The 16737-nt window shown below is 36.7% G+C and overlaps 1 long non-coding RNA gene and 1 pseudogene across 2 annotated transcripts; one reads left to right on the forward strand and one right to left on the reverse strand.

Moving 5' to 3' along the window:
• Window positions 1-3663: 3663 nt before the first annotated feature.
• Window positions 3664-9848, reverse strand: LOC120466812 (uncharacterized; annotated as a pseudogene). The gene is made up of 3 exons (XR_016149923.1): window positions 9785-9848; window positions 8934-9081; window positions 3664-4719 (listed from the first exon to the last, which is right to left on the reverse strand). The product of XR_016149923.1 is annotated as an uncharacterized LOC120466812 (transcript).
• A 2579-nt stretch (window positions 9849-12427) lies between these two features.
• LOC120467798 (uncharacterized) lies at window positions 12428-15348 on the forward strand. The gene is made up of 4 exons (XR_016149933.1): window positions 12428-12561; window positions 13151-13254; window positions 13434-13596; window positions 14430-15348. It is a non-coding gene; the product is annotated as an uncharacterized LOC120467798 (long non-coding RNA).
• The last annotated feature ends 1389 nt before the right edge of the window (window positions 15349-16737 follow it).

Raw genomic sequence — 16737 nt, forward strand, 5'->3', positions numbered from 1 at the left:
GGCTTTAGAGAAAACATAAACTGCGTTACACTGCACAACAAAGTACTTCATCGTGTCTGCATTGGTGAAAGCAGAGAGTGCAGAAACTGCATTACAACGATAAGATCTTCATTCTCGCGATCGACAGACTGTCATCTGCTGCTCATCACAGCAATATTTTATGTGATGAGAATCTAAATACTTCAAAAACTTCTCACGATTGAGTAATCTCGATATCTGTAATAGTAAAAACGTATAATAGCTGTAGTAAAACGTATTCAAGAGAGTTTTACAAGTAATATGTAGCTATTTCATATGCAAGCATGTCAGCCAATCACAGCAGTGGGCGGTTACATTGAATCCCACAGCAGACACGCCCCTTAAAAGTAGAAGCTAAAATCAGTCTAGGAAAAATGCCTTTTAGTTCTAAATTATGACTATTTTTGATCTAAAAAACATACTAACATTATAAGGGCAACCCAGGAAAAATTATAGAATAAAAAAAAAAAACCTATGTCAGGGGAACTTTAAGGTTTAAATCTTGCATAGTGTGCCTTTAGGTCCATTAACTCTCACTCTGTCTGACTTTTATAAGTAGTCCTCTTACAAGGACTATTGAACTAGAGCTGATTGAGGGTCCATGTATCTTTTCATCATTTGATTTCCTGTTTGGAATGGAATAATGAGAAATGAAAACCAGCTCGTTTACCAACTCACTTAACAGTGAGTGGTGGTTTCAGACATTATTTTATTAAAGTGCATTTGTTATTCTTATTCTGCCTGACAGAAAGAAAAGCTTGTAATGAAGGCGGAGCGGTTTGACCAATCAGATGAAAGGGGTGTTTCAGCGCCGCCCACGTGTGCAAATTAAATATCGAAGCCATAAACCGATTTGTAAACCACAAACGAAAAATCAAACATCGAGCCAAATTTTCGTTGTTTAAACTAAACAAAAAACAAAAAAACGAGCTGGTTTTCATTTCTCATTATTCCATTCCAAACAGGAAATCAAATGATCAAAAGCTGGAACTCTGTGTGCAGTGCATGAGAACTGTCGTATAAAATTGATCTAGTTATGCGCTGTACCTGTTTTGTGTATAAGGTCTCCACGTTAGGCTGTTGCTCACCAATCAGCCTACTAGACCACTTTACTACTTGGTTGAGTGAGTTTTTATTTTTCAAAGTGAGATTCCCAAACCAGGCTGCTAGTGCAAATGATAGAACTGACTCAATAAACGCATGATAAAATAGGGTCATGATAGATTTGTCAAACCTGGAATTTGCTCAATTTCCTCAAACAAGACAGGCGCTGATGCCCTTTTTTACACACCACTTCACAGTTTCTTTCGAATGTGAGTTTGTGGTCTATTATTATCCCCAGGTATTTATATGAAGTGACACATTCAACAGTTTGACCATTGATTGATGTAATTTCCTGTGTATTGTTTTTTTTCTTTCTAAAATCAATAAGCATATACTTTGTTTGTTTAACTACATTTAGTTGAAGGTGAGATGCCTCACACCATTCAACAAAATCATCAATGACTGGACCATGGCCTGTTTCCCTATCTTGGAGCAGGCTGACAATTACTGAATCATCTGCGTATTTAATTATAGTCCTGTTTTCCCACCTACTCTGGCACATGTTTGTATACAGGATAAAAAGCAAAGGTGAGAGTACACATGCTTGTGGAGAGCCTATTGATGAACACTTTCTCAGAAAAATTTCCATTCACTCTCACTCTATGCGTCCTGGCCTACCAGGTTATTACTTAAATCAAACTGTTCCAGCAGATACACGGACCATTGAGACAGTGATTTGTTTTTCTTTCTGTTAATTATTCTCATCCTAATCATAACAAGAGTGTCCAAACACAGAAAAACTCCTGGTGAAGAAACTGAGATCCACGTGACACACTTATAAAGATGACGTTTATTAAAGAGGAAATTGAAGACATGAAGATTGGAGAAACATTCAGAGTAAAACAAGAAGATGCTGAGGAACAAACAGGTTGGTTTCATTCTCAAAAGCTGAACTCCTTATTAAAATGTCCAGCCACAGAAAGAAAGGATCATTTTTGGAAGGTGTAAAGTCATGTTGAAAACACAAAGCCAGCTAAACAATAACCTTGCTTCTAGTGCACCTGAAAACCTGCTCCTTCAAAGTTATTTTTTTGACAGATTCACGTCTTAAAAACATTAAACACAACTACTTTTGAATTAAATGTAATGAGAACTGAACAAGTAGGCAAGAGTAAATGGAGCTCATCATCAATTATGACGTTTCCATTAAATATTGTTAGTAATATAACAGATTTAAAAAAAAAAAACAGCTCATGTTATGACCTGTTTCACTTTAATACACAAAAAAAACCTGTTCAGTCTCTGAAATGCAGTCCACAGTCACACACAACCTTTTCTGCACTTTTGCGGTTGACTGAAGCCATTATAAGTAGCCAACCGCAGTGTAAAATGTAACTGTCCTACTTGTTTGTTGGGATACATCATAAAACCAAAAATCATATTGCAGTTAATGGAACCCATTCTGTATAACTATACAACAATAATAATAACAGATTATTAAATGAAACCACTGTTCCTTTAACTTTGAACTTGCAAAGTATGCTTCCAGCGGTGTCTTTAGGAACATTTAGTGTTCCTTGTGAAGGCTGACGATATCTTTCTTTTGACTTGGCCATATTTTTAACATGCAGTCAAACGTGACACTCAACAAACCTAGCTAGTTCAGATATTTCATGTGTTCTAGCTCAAGCACACTGGGTGCAACTAATGAATAACATGTTAAGCATATATGAAACATTACCCTTATAAATGAGGTGTCATTATTTTTATGCAGCTAACCATTTAATCTAGATTAAAACTTGGAAAGATTGCTCAATTTAGGAATTAATTACCAGACCACATAATATGTGCAGAGATGTAGAATAAGAGATAATTATCTTATCTTCAATGTTGATTTCTCAAAGCATGCTACAGACTAACAGCAATGAATGCAAAGTATTTGAATGTTTGAGCAGCAAGCTTAGAGTTAAAGAAGCCAGAATCTTAATTCTTGACATTTTGGTATGTAATGGTGTGATTAATTGGCAACAAAAAAAAAAATAGTAGTAAAGATAAATTTGAGTGATCCTTTTTTCTTTCGAGGTTTCTATAGGTATTGCGAAATATTGTTACAGTAAAATCTGATATCAGGACAGCTTGACAACACTTCTCACTAAAGAAGAATCAAGTAAGGTAATTATTTCATTCAGTTTCTGTCCCTTTTTTTTTATATAAATTTTCATTCACATTGTGTAATTTCACAGCAAGAAAGAAGATCAACTAATATTCTGATTCAGAGGTATCAATATTTTGAAAGCAGTGACGTCTCCATACAATCGAAATTAGAGGGCATTTCCCGCAAATACCACTCTCAATATTTGAAACTATAGCAAAGGAGAAAGCCAGGTGGGCCCACGAGTGATCATATGTACTTGACAAAATAAAATGAAAAACCCCAAGGTGAAGAATGCTAACAAAAGTAGTGTCATGAAGGTGGACAGACAGATTTGGTCCACATTGAGCGTAGCCTTGACTTCACACAGAGACGTGTTTTCTGGTGCCATTTTAAATGGCTAAGCCATTTGAAACACTTTCCACACAAAGAACATGAATAAGTTCTCACATCTGCATGGCTTTTCATGTGTATCTCTAAGTGTAATGGCAAAATAAATTTTTTATTACACTGATCACAATTAAATTGTCTTCCTCCAGGGTGTGTGCGCCGGTGATTTTTAAAATGGCTCCTTTTTTTAACCTTCTTACCACCCTCCAATTTCTTTACACAATGAGTCTGCAAATGATTTTTCAAATCTCTTTGATATCTGAAACTCTTTTTGCACTGAAGACACTTGAACGGCCTCTCTCCAGTGTGAATTCTCATGTGAGTCTGAAGGTTTCCTTTTTGTGGGAAGCCTTTCCCACACATGTTGCACGTGTAAGGCCTCTCTCCTGAGTGACTTCTCAAGTGAGAGTCAAAAGAGGCTTTATATGTGAAACTCCTTCCGCATTGAGTGCATGAATAAGGCTTTTCTCCAGTGTGAACTCTCATGTGATTCTTAAGGCTTATTTTATAGGTGAAACTCTTTCCACAGTGGTGACATACAAAACAATCCTCTCTTGAATGAATCTTCATGTGGTAATTAAAAGATGCTTTATGTGTGAAACTCTTTCCACACTGATCACATGTGTACGGCTTCTCTCCAGTGTGATTGCTCATGTGGGAATTATAGTAGTTTTTATATGTGAAACTCTTTCCGCAATGTTTGCAGGTGTAAGGCTTCTCTCCGGTGTGAATTCTCATATGGACTGTAAGGTTTCCTTTTTGACTAAAACTCTTTCCACACTGTTGGCATGTGAAAGAGGTGACTCCGGTGTGAAGCCTCATGTGGACTTTAAGGTTTTGTTTTTGATTGAAACTCTTTCCACACTGTTGGCAGGTGAAAGGCTTCTCTCCAGTGTGAACTCTCATGTGAACGTTAAGGTTTCCAAGATGATTGAAACTCTTCCCACAGTGATGGCAGGTGAAACACTTGTTACGACAACTTTTTCGTGATGATGTCTTTTCAGTCTCTGTAGATTTTTCTCCAGCCATGAAATCATGATGATTTTCATACGGATCTTTCCCCTCCATCTCATTCAGTTCTGGACTCTCCTCTTTCAGTGTCATCTCTTTCAGGTCTAAAGCGAAAAAACAAACAAAAAAACAAATATAAGTTAACACCAGTTTAATGGTACAAAGAAACAAACATCAAAACCTACTAAAAAAGGCATTTCATTTAATCTCAGAACCTCTTCTCAATAGTTAACTTCACTTTCTTTAGGACACGTCAAAAACACCTGTCGTCCAAAAATGCTGGCAGTTATCATACCCCTTATTAGTTTAGTTTATTTTTTTATGAAGCACTTTAATACTGCCTCAAGTGCAGCCCAATGTACAACTCAATCAAGAAAACCAAACAAAGACACAATACGAACACAACATTGAAGAAATGTTCTGTCCATCTTTCTTGTACTGGTCAATAGTTTACCAGCTGCAATCATAATTATTATTGTAACATGCTTTTAAACCACAATTTGAAGTTCCAGATGACTTGACGAGAGATGTAGCTGCAAAAACATGCCCAAATCAAGTGCTACTTAATCTTTCGACAACATAGAACACAACATTCTCTTGGATGGCTTGAGAATTATGTTGTGGACCAGCAAAGTTTACCACAACCACTTGGTGTAAATGAAGAGACATCTCATCAAACACAAGTATGGTATGCCACAGGGCTCAGTATTAGGTCCTCAGCTTTTAACCATGTTTAAGCTTAACATTATTATTCACTGTAATGCCAATGATAGTTTTTATTTACTCACAACCTAAAAAAAAATAATGCATTGTTGATATTAGGGCTGCAACAACTACTCAATAAAACTGAAACAAAAGTAATACAAAAAAAAAAAAAAGAATTTGATTATCACTGAACCAGGTCAGCGGAAGCACACTGTGCATGGAAAACATCCGCCAGTCACGTCACTTTACGGTAGTGAATAATGCCAACTATAAAAGATGGAGGTCACAGCGCAAGCTGCTGAGGGAAAAGTGTATGACCCAAGTCTTTTTTTGAGAGATATGTTGTTGTTTAATGCTTTTGAGACATGTTTTCCCAATGTGCATAACTTAGTTATATCTTTGCCTGGAAATGTTAAAAAGTCACACGTTTTGTGTAAAGTTGCATTAACACTGCATTTTTTCACCCAATGGAAATAAAGCCCATCAAATATGTAGTAAACTTTAATAAATAAATAAGAGTTTGCCATATTCCCTATATTCAGCTGCTAAACTCAAGAAGGTGGATTGGTTTTTAACGTTGTTCATCTCCATGGTAACTTGCGCTGCACGGCTAACCTGCTCTGGAGCACGTTTTATTCTGGATTAGAGATCACAAACCCAAACTGGACCAATCAGGTCTAGTTTGGACCTGCCCCTGTATCTCTTCCCCCTGTATCTCTTGCTCCAAATTTCAGCAGTTTATAGCGACAAGTTTGGAGGCAAATTGCCTCTTATGCAGCTAATTATTTTTTATATTGTATGGATTATAATTATGTATAACGGAAAACCCTAATGATGAAACTAGATCAAGTGTGTGACCTAGCTTGTGTAGGACATGTTGAGTAAAATTAAAAGTCTAAAAGTTGTACAAAATCTCTTAGGAGAAGCTTTTGAAGGACAACATCTATTAAAATCACCAAGAATCAACAGATTATCAGAAATTGAGACCACATAGAATAAAAAGTCTTGGCAGTCTGTAGTTTTGATATTGGGCATTTGTCCAGAGCCAAGTCTAAGAAAAAAAAAAGTCCAGGTTGTTCAATAAAAAAGTTTAGTATAAAAAAAGTCAATACTGATCTTGATCAAGGAAAAAATCGTACAGACAAAAAATGTTAAGTTAATCACATTTCATGATTTGCTTAATACAAACTAAATGTTTTTGTTAGATACTGTTGCATTATTAAAGCTGCAGTCCGCAGCTTTTCCTCTTTGTCACCATCTCTGTTCGAAATCTGCAATTGCAGTTATTCGCGGAATAATCATCTTTACGTGGGTTGTAAATCGGCATGAAACAGCGCGGATGAACACACAGTGTTTTGAGGCGAGTGCTGCTGTCAGTCACCGCGCTGTGTGGATACTCTCATACAGAATCACAGATTCACTTTTTGAAAGTTTGACAAACATAAGAATTTTAACCGGAAAATGTCAAGTAACATCCACTTTTGTTCTGATCAACTAAGGGGGAAAAAGCATTCGATATGATAAGCTTTGTTTTAGAATTAATCAACGCGGTTTACAGCAACCGTGCAAATAATAGCCTACTTTGTTCTCAAATTGTTCATGTTAACAACATCAGCATTGTGTGACTATTGTGTTTTATGGTTACCTGTGTAGTTCAGAATTCATATTCTCCATAATAGCAAAACAAGAAAGGCACAACAAAGGAAACCCCATAACTGTGTGAATTAAGAAAACGTACTGTTACACGATTGAACAATTGAAATGTCTTACTTGTTCAGCAGAAAAAAGCCATCTCTTCTTCCGTTTTGAACGCCTTCAAAGCACGGAGTTAAAGGACAACTCCGGCGCAAAATGAACCTTTGGTCTAATTACATATTGCTACCTAGTCAACCGTTATCTGAGATTTGTTTTCATGATTGCCGAATGTAAATATCTCTAAAAACAGTTTAGCCTATAACGCTAGTATAACGCTAGTATATAGGGCATAGAGTAATGACAAATAAAAATCGCTTGTTATTACCACTAACAAGGCTCAAAATAGCCCCACACCAACACCACAGCATAACAAGGGTCCCTACATTCAAACCGAAGCATTGAGAGCTTTGTCAGTGTCCAAACAGTTTAATAAGAAGATATTTTATAAACACAGTCAACTTTGCGAATACAGGAAGAAGCCATCTTTGAAAAATAGTCTCTACCAGTCGATCTACGAACGCCGATCCAAGTGCGCTGAACTGTGCAGAATCTCATATGGTCCGTTGTTTCCGGAAGAAACACAAACACGAACCATTTTCTTCTCTTCAATATGTACACGTAGCCTACTGTTCGCGCTCACCTTATCACCTTATTCACATCTCACCAGCGCACTTGGATCGGCGTTCGTAGATCGATTGTTGGAGACTATTTTTCCAAGATGGCTTCTTCCTGTATTCGCGAAGTTGACTGTGTGTATAAAATATCTTCTTATTAAACTGTATGGACACTGACAAAGTTCTCAATGCTTCGGTTTGAATGTAGGGACCCTTATTATGCTGTCGTGTTACTGTGGGGCTATTTTGAGCCTTGTTAGTGGTAATAACAAGCGATTTTTATTTGTCATTACTCTATGCCCCATATACTAGCATTATACTAGCGTTATAGGCTAAAATGTTTTTAGATAAAACTATTTACATTCGGCAATCATGAAAACAAATCTCAGATAACGGTTGAATAGGTAACAATGTGTAATTAGACCAAAGGTTCATTTTGCGCCAGAGTTGTCCTTTAACGCACTTTACAAAAGCCCCGCCGATGTTTAAATCCTTGTGTTCGCATGAGATGGTTTCTTTCTCTTTCTCTACACACCTTAAATCCGAAGTACGAAGTCTTTTGTGTTTTATAGCTGCTGAATCTCCAGTTGACACTGATGATTGTTGTTTGGATCTTTCTGGATGCCATAAGTATTATGTGTACGTGTGTGACGTAAAGACGCAAAGACATGCTCGAATTTCTCACGGAAACCCACCAGTACCACTGGAATTAAAATCATTATTACAAGCTAACCAAAAGACAAGCAGATCGTTTTGACCACTGGCAGAATATGTTTTTTTTTTTAAATAATTAAAAGCAGCAATGCACCGTACGAGTAACGCTGAGACAGGTGCTTCACTTCATAGATATCAAAATTGATTTAAAGCATTGACAGCGCTTATGCCATTCTTTAAACAATGTTAAAGGGATGACAGGACAAAGATTTTGCGTTCCTTGGACATGGCGATCTTATTATTATTATTTTTTTATGAATATAAGACCTGAAGGACAGATGCAGGTAATCGCACGCGCTCAGTTGATCTATCTCTCATTCACGGTCTGTTTAGGCTTGTTAAGTGCAAATCCACGGAGCCACCATGACAAACAGTCTTATTATCATTATTCATTTATTTAACATTCAATACACATGCACAAAGTGCAAAGCAAGAAGGGTGTAGCCTTATGAAAAAGGAGAAAGAATTACTTGGATTCCTCAACTAACAAAACTTTCGCATTGGTGCATCCCTAAAAATATTCATTTCTGCAGAGCTGGACATTTTAAATGACTCAAATGAATGAGTTCAGTTTTGAGAATGAAACCAACCTGTTTGTTCCTCAGTATCTTCATATTTCACTCTAAACGTTTCTTCAATCTTAATTTCTTCACTCTCCTCTTTGATAGACGCCATCTTTGTAGGTGTGTCTTGCGTATCTCAGTCGCTTCACCAGTTATTCTGTGGGTTTGGCACACTCTGTCATGACTGAGATAAAAATATATATATAATTAACAGAAAGAAAAATAGATCCACACACTAAATCTCTGTCTCAATCAGCTCAAATTCAGTAGTTCAGTGCACTGGTAAGAGTCAGTCAGAGAGAGAGTTCATGGTCTTATTAGATAAGAACACTCAAAAATAGCACTACTATTAACACAAATTATAAGGTTCATTAGACATTGAAGGTTTCTTTCTTTCATTTATTATATTTAATAAGCTGCATTTTAATGCATTTTAAAACATTTGCAGTTGTTTATTAAAGTCGTCATTACACATGTATGTTAGTGCTTGTGTGGTGAATCGAGGGATTCAAATCACTGAATCATTTTGGGAATCATTTGGTTCGGTTTTGGTTCAATTCACAAATATTTGAAAGCGCTTTTCCCAATAACGTTACATGACTTGGAGTTTCAAAATCTCTGTCCATCACAACTTGCCAGTGACCGAATTCGTGTTTATGATTGACTAAAGTGATTCACGATATGGAGAGAAATTAGACGCATCTTCTGTAACGTGGGGATACGCTTTACTGAAAAAAGAATCCCGTTCATTAATGTAAGATAAAGCATTACAATGTTATATTCAATAAAACCAATTCGCTTTCTATCTCTTGTAAAGATTTTACATATACTGAACCGTTAATATCTATGTAAACACCTAAAATGCTTTAAACACAAACCTTCTTAATCCGAATCACAACTGATGCAGGGAGCGCAGCGCAGCTTTATTAGGTCATACCGCCTATCAAAATAAAAGTCTCATCCACAACGTGCGGTAATAATGTTTGGTTGCAGTGGGGATTTTTTTTATTTTTATATATATATTATATAGATTTAGTTTTGTGTCGTTTTTATTCAATCAAAAACATTTGAGAGCAAAAATTATAGTACTGTAATTAAAAGATAAGTGTTGGATAGACTTGTTTTATTGTCATTATAATAGTCTTGTTTTTATTACAAAAATTAAGTAATGATATCAAACATTCTTTGAACCAAGTGATTATAGTTTACAAAGTTATTAATATAGATTAATATCTACATTTTTTTCCACTTACTTGTTGTCCCATTGTTAGTTTATTAATTAATTATAAAGCTTGGAAGAGCCAGGATATTTTGTAATATAACCCTGAGTGTTGTGTTTGGCTGAAAGAAGAATGTCATACACACCTATGGGGGCTTGAAGGTAAGTAAACTATGAGATAATTTTCATTTTTGGTGAATTAACCCTTTAAAAGCTGTAATCAGGGGGCCCACTAAATCCAGCTGTTATGCTACATATTCCCCTACCCTTATGAATCCTTATATTAAAGCTGCAGTAGGGAGTTTTGAGAATACGTTGACTTAGTTTGAAAATTTGAACAAGCACTACAGGTCCCACCCCCTTGCTCTCTGCTCTACTGCGCTACAGCCCTCCCTCCACAGCTAGCCCCCCACCATAGACCTCACCTTGGCTACGGCAGTTCATTGGAACGAATGCGTCAATAGAGCCGCCATCTTGAAACAGGGGAGCCCCTCCACTTTAAAGCATCAGCATCAATGTAGTAGACACAGGTCTAACAGAAATAAAATCACCATAAATCATCATGAATGCGATTTTTCTTGTTTTTTTGGTTTGTTCCAACGGTCAGACATATTTATCCTTGATTCCAGAAAGAATTTTTTTTTTTAAACATTCTTCCTAGTTTAGATTTCATCTGTGAACATCATACGCTGCACAAAAGTCCGCCACCATCAATGAATTCGAAGTAAAGGCAGAGATAGCAGCGTTACCTAGCTACTTCCTATGACAAGACCCCTGTTCCAAGATGGCGGCGGTTTTGACGCATGCCCCAAGGTGATGTCTAGTGTATATGTCTATGGTCCCCCACAGCAGAGCCGGTCGTGAATGCGCAGGCTAGTAAACAGGGCCACCGATGACGGCGGATAAACAGTTATGGCACATTCACTGATAGGGACTAAACGACAACAATATGCTTTACATTGACTATGGCCTGCCCATACACTGCAAAAAATGAAATCTTGCCGAGTTAAAAAATCTTACAATAAGGCAAGAATTCTTCTTTTTTTTTCTTCTAAGATAAATTAACTAGCCTAGAACTAAAAGCCAAAGATTATTTTGCTTGTTTTGAGAAAATTTTACTTAAATGTTCTTACTTAGAAAAAAATGCCAATTTTGGTGATTTCTTTCATTTAATTAAGTATCTTTTTAAAGTGAATGGTATATTTTGACATACTCCAATGTGTCCAATTCCAATTTCAAGACATATTTTCTTATTTTAAGAGCACAAGGTTTCTTATTTTTAGAAAACAACGTTAGCACATTCAGACACAAATATATATATTTTTTTAATTGTTTCCAACTTTACATTGAATGAATGCATGAGGTTTTTAGTACTTTCATATGAACTACTGTACACCCAAAGTGCTTTGCAATCATGTCAGGGGATCTCTCCTCAACCACCACCAGTGTTCATCATCTACTGGGATGATGCGACGGCAGCCACAGCACCAGTGTGCTCACCACACACTATAGTGGAGAGGAGAGAGAGAGAGTGATAAAGCCAATTCAGTGAATTAAACATTATTTAGTTTGGACCATAACATTTTTTTCAGTGCTGACAACTGTCAATATCTTGTACGTCAACCTAGCGGTAACTTCATTTTAAAAGATTTTTCCCCCCAAAATGAAAATTTCCTGATAATTTACTCACCCCACTGCCATCCAAGATGTTCATGTCTTTCTTTCTTCAGTGGAAAGGAAATTAACTTTTTTGAGGAAAAATTTTTAGGATTTTTCTACACACAATGGACTTGAATGGCAACCAAAATGTTGAATCAAATCTACCAATCAAATCTAATTAACATCCACTGAAAATTTCCACTGAAAAGACACACATCTTGGATGGCATTTTGGGTGAGTAAATTATCAGGAAATTTTCATTTTTAAGTTAATTGGGGAAAAAGTAGTGAAGTAGTGAAAAAGTTAGCAAAGGTCCTTTGATCACTAATTGTTGACAGCAGTTGTTTTCATCAGGTTCTTATAGACGGCAGTTGCTTAAATTACAATAATTTAAAATAATTGCTCTCTTTATTTTATATATATTATTTAGACTTTATTTTATTATTTTATTAAATTTCTCAGTGATGTATGTGTAACCTTGATGTATGTGTTAACTTTACTCAGAAATAAAAAATACATCATTTTTACTAGGTTTTACAAGCAAGTAACAATAAAGGACGCAATGACGTTACTAAACCAGTGAGAGGCAGCACTGCATTAAAGCGTGCCTAATGCGCAGAAGAAGAAAAAAAACAAAGAAGTAGAAGCGGCACCCGTGACGTGAGAGCATTCTCGATAGGCGCCAATTTTGCAGATGTGGGAACTAACGTTCGTTGACAGAGTGACTACATTTTTATCTGGAGCCTCGCTACGTTTTTGGAGTAAGTTAATAATAAGGTGAGTAATCAAATCAAGCTTGCGACTTTTGTGTGAATGATTTTTTTACTGTATGTCGATATATTTTACTGGTCTGCAACTAATGTGGACCAACTAATTGTGATATTAGGAGCTTGAAGAATATGCCTTGGTGTGGCCTGTTTTTTCTGGTAGCTAAGTTACCCTAACAGCTCCTGAATGCCTAAAAACGATTTATTTGTCCCAAATGTAAGAATTATGGTTTCCTATTTTACCACTTTCACTGATGCATTCTCTTCTGTTGTCATAGGTTTGTAAATTATTAAGGTTAATGTAACAAATCTGGTGAAATGGCGCACATAACGTTACTGTTAACGTGCAGCTTATGCACAGATGACGTTTGTGATAAGTTTTGACAGTATTTGTGATTTCACAACGGCATTATACTCTATAATTATACTTTATACTTGATTTTTAAATAAAGTAAATTCAGAATGTGAAGCATGCAATGTAAAAGTGATTTTATTTTCTCAAACTCAACTGCTTTATCATTGCTGATAAAATGAGCCATTTTATAACAATATGAAAAACTTAATGTTAAGTGATGTTATCCCTACTGATGTTATCTTAGTGGAACCTCTCATTGCATCAAAGATGGAGCAGACCTTCTCAATGCGAAGACATGAGATTGTGGGCAGATGGAGCAGCAGTGGAGCTCTTTTTACAGAGAGACAAGTAAGTTAAGTACTTATGCATATCCCGTTTTCCACAATGAGAAACCACATTCTGTTTAGGTTTGCTTTAGAATTGGCCTGTAGGCCTGACCATGCATTGAACAATGTCCACACTGTCCCATGCCGTGTGTGTGTGTGTGTGTGTGTGTGTGTGTGTGTGTGTGTGTGCCTGTGTTATAGGTGTTTGCAGAGTTTGACAGGATAGTCACCACAGATCTGCAGACAGCAGAGTAACTTTAATGGTGCTGTGGATCTCTACACACCACACTTTGTCACAATCTTCAAGTCTTCAAGAAGCATTGGAGAGAAATTGGATGGGCTTATGCAGCAAATTAATACAGAGGTGAGTTTACTGCCGCCTTCATTTTTTATTATTATTCTGAGTTGATCATGGTTTTGCTTGCGATCTATCTAGCTGTTTACTTAAGTGTTGTGTGGTTTTGTTGATAAACCCTTTAACTGTAATCTTAATAGTCACTTCTCCACTTAAAGGGATAGTCCAATTTTTTTTTTTTTAAATAGGCTCATTTTACAACTCACCCAGAGTTAAACAGTTGAGTTTCACCGTTTTCCAATGTAACTCTGGGGGGGTTGTAAAATAAGCATATTTCCCAAAAAAAGTGGAGTATCCCTCAGATTCCGCCTGTATTGTTGCGCACAGTGTTTCTCCTGTTTGTCAGTGTTGTTTCATCTGCCTTTAAATTGGTTTAAATAACTAAGACGTGTGTTCTCCACTGAATTCAAGCGCTTCTCACTGGATCTCGTGAGCGAGACGATCAGAGTAAACGCCTCTGCTCTAGTGAACTTGTGCTGCCATTTGGACTTTGAGCTGAGTGGATAAATGGTGCGTGTGGCGCGCGGTTCAAATGGGTTTTGTTCAGCCTTTGGCGCATAAACATTAATTGAACTCTTGATATCGTTTTATCAAGAAAAAATATTATGATAATTATCGTTTTATCGCCCAGTCCTGCTTAAGGAAGAGTAAATCATGGGCTTAATTTCATTTTTGGGTAAACTATCCCATTAAGAGTCGTAATAAAAAGAAAAAAAAAAGATAAATGATATAAACTAATACATGGATTAAAGGCAGTGTATGCAGGGCAGCTAACTGATGATTATTCATGCCTTTTCACTTTTCCCTGTTGTAATATTTTTTTGTTGTTTGGTTTCATTCAGGTATGTGATGTTGATGAAGCCTGGGCACAAGTATCTGTTGGGGACTGTCATTGATGAAGAACTTCTCTCTCTCTAACTCTCTGTCTACTGCCATCATTGTTGAGAGAGGTATTGTAATAGATAATCTGCAGAACCTGCCTCAGGCAATTTGCATCTATTTTGGTCAGTCTTATGCTTTAAATTTGGATTTCGCAAAAGAAATAAACACTTTTAACTTCATTCAGAAATTGATGCTTGGTTTGGGACAAAACAAACTCCCAACAAAACGGCAATCTCTGAAAAATTACTTTGTCTTTCTTACCTTTCTTGGGCTTTAAAGTGCTAGATGCCTAGGCTGAACCATTGGTCACCCAGTATCATGCTATTAGATCATAACGATAAACCCAGGCATAGCCTTTAGCAACTCACTATCATGGCAAAATGTCATGACCACAACATCATTGCAAGTTTCAAGGCCCAGAAAGGTAGTAAAAACATTGTAAAAATAGTCCATGTGACTACAGTAGTTCAGCCTTAATATTATGAAGCGAGTCTCTTTATGATCTTTATGAGTAATATTATGATCTCTTCTCTTCAATGTCATTCTCCTACACTGTTGATGTAGTGTAAACAGCCCAGTGCTTCTGGTTCTACGTCAGAGCGTAGGCTTATTATTGGCCAGCATCACACATGACTAGCGTTGGCCAATAGTGAGAGAGCGTTCTGAAGACTGAATGTCTGAATAATGTCTTGTAGAACCCAGAAGCACTGGGCTGTTTACACTACATCAACCCATTAGTTGGATTATTTTTATTAATTTGCAATGACGTTGTAGTCAATGGAGGGACCGAAAGCTCTCAGATTTCATCAAAAATATCTTTATTTGTGTTCCGAAGTTGAACGAATGTCTTAGGGGTTTGGAACGGCATGAGGGCGAGTAATTACTGACAGAAGTTTTTCGGGTGAACTATCCCTTTAAGATGCTGTCGGGCATATTCATTTCTAATGTACGTGTGTGACAGAGACATTGCTTTTCCATTGTTTAATTTTTTACAATTTTATATACCAAGTTTGGTCTCCGAAGTGTTATTGATTAAAGTGATTAATGGGCTTTATGCCCAGCTGCACTACTTCCTGAACTTCAGCCAGCTCCTTGTTTCCTGTCTGCCATTATTGGCCAAATTGATTAATTCAGGTGTGTCTGATTATTGTTGCCATGACTACTGAGGTCAGGTACACCTGAATTAATCAATTTGGCCAATAATGGCAGACAGGAAACAAAAAGCTGGCTGAAGTTCAGGAAGTAGTGCAGCTGGGCATAAAGCCCATTGTTATTTATTGAATTACTGTTTGTTGAGGATGTGTTAGTCAGGGTATGGTCTCAAATATATTTATTTTTATTCAGATTTTATATTTTAAAAAATATGTTGTTGTACTCAAATGTTTTTGGGTAACACTTACAATAAGGTTAATTAGATAAACATTTCCTAAAACATTAAAACCAATGCTTGTATTGGTTAACATTAGTTAATGCATTGTGAACTAACATGAACATTATTATTAACTAACATTATTACTTAATTTATTAGAGTAAAGCTTACTTGCTATTTTTAAGGCAATCAGTTTGCGTGGTTTTAACAAGTAAACTGGATTGCTTTTGAAGTAAAGTAAACTCAACTAGCATAAATGAGTACATCTAAACTAAATGAAATTAGTTTTAAGTTACTGGAGCTCTCATGTAAGTGTACACTACTAGACATGCACATTCCTATTTCACTTTACTCAGTTTTTTTCAAGGCAATTGGTTTGCATGCTTTTTTCAAGTTTACTAATTGAATTTTACAGCTTTGTTTTAATATGCTTACCAACTGCTGTGATGTGATGCATTGCTGTAATTTTTGCAACAATAGTGTGGCTGAGGGGTCTAAGGCGCTGGATTTAGGCTCCAGTCTCTTCGGAGGCGTAGGTTCGAATCCCACCGCTGCCAGCAGAGGTTTTAAAGAGGGCCAGACGTCTTAAATGTTCTTTGAAAGAAGAGACGTTAAAAGAAAAAGTTGGCGAAAATGGCCCACGGAACGCTTAATCACAAGGTAGCGTTGCCGAGCGGTCTAAGGTGTTGGATTAAGGCTCCTGTCTCTTCTGGGGCGTGGGTTGGAATCCCACCGTCTGTCTGTTGTTCTTCTGTCTGTGCCCCACTCTGACTGTTCTTATCCACAATTTTTCCAGAAATATCCTGTTTGCCCTAGTCATGCTGAAGATATTAAAAGCAAAGCCTAAGAATGGGCTCGTCCAGGATTTGAACCCGGGACCTCTTGCACCCAAAGCGAGA

The sequence above is a fragment of the Pimephales promelas genome, chromosome 24 (assembly GCF_988280905.1).
Source record: "Pimephales promelas chromosome 24, fPimPro1.hap1.1, whole genome shotgun sequence".
In the NCBI taxonomy this organism is placed as follows: Eukaryota; Metazoa; Chordata; class Actinopteri; order Cypriniformes; family Leuciscidae; genus Pimephales; species Pimephales promelas.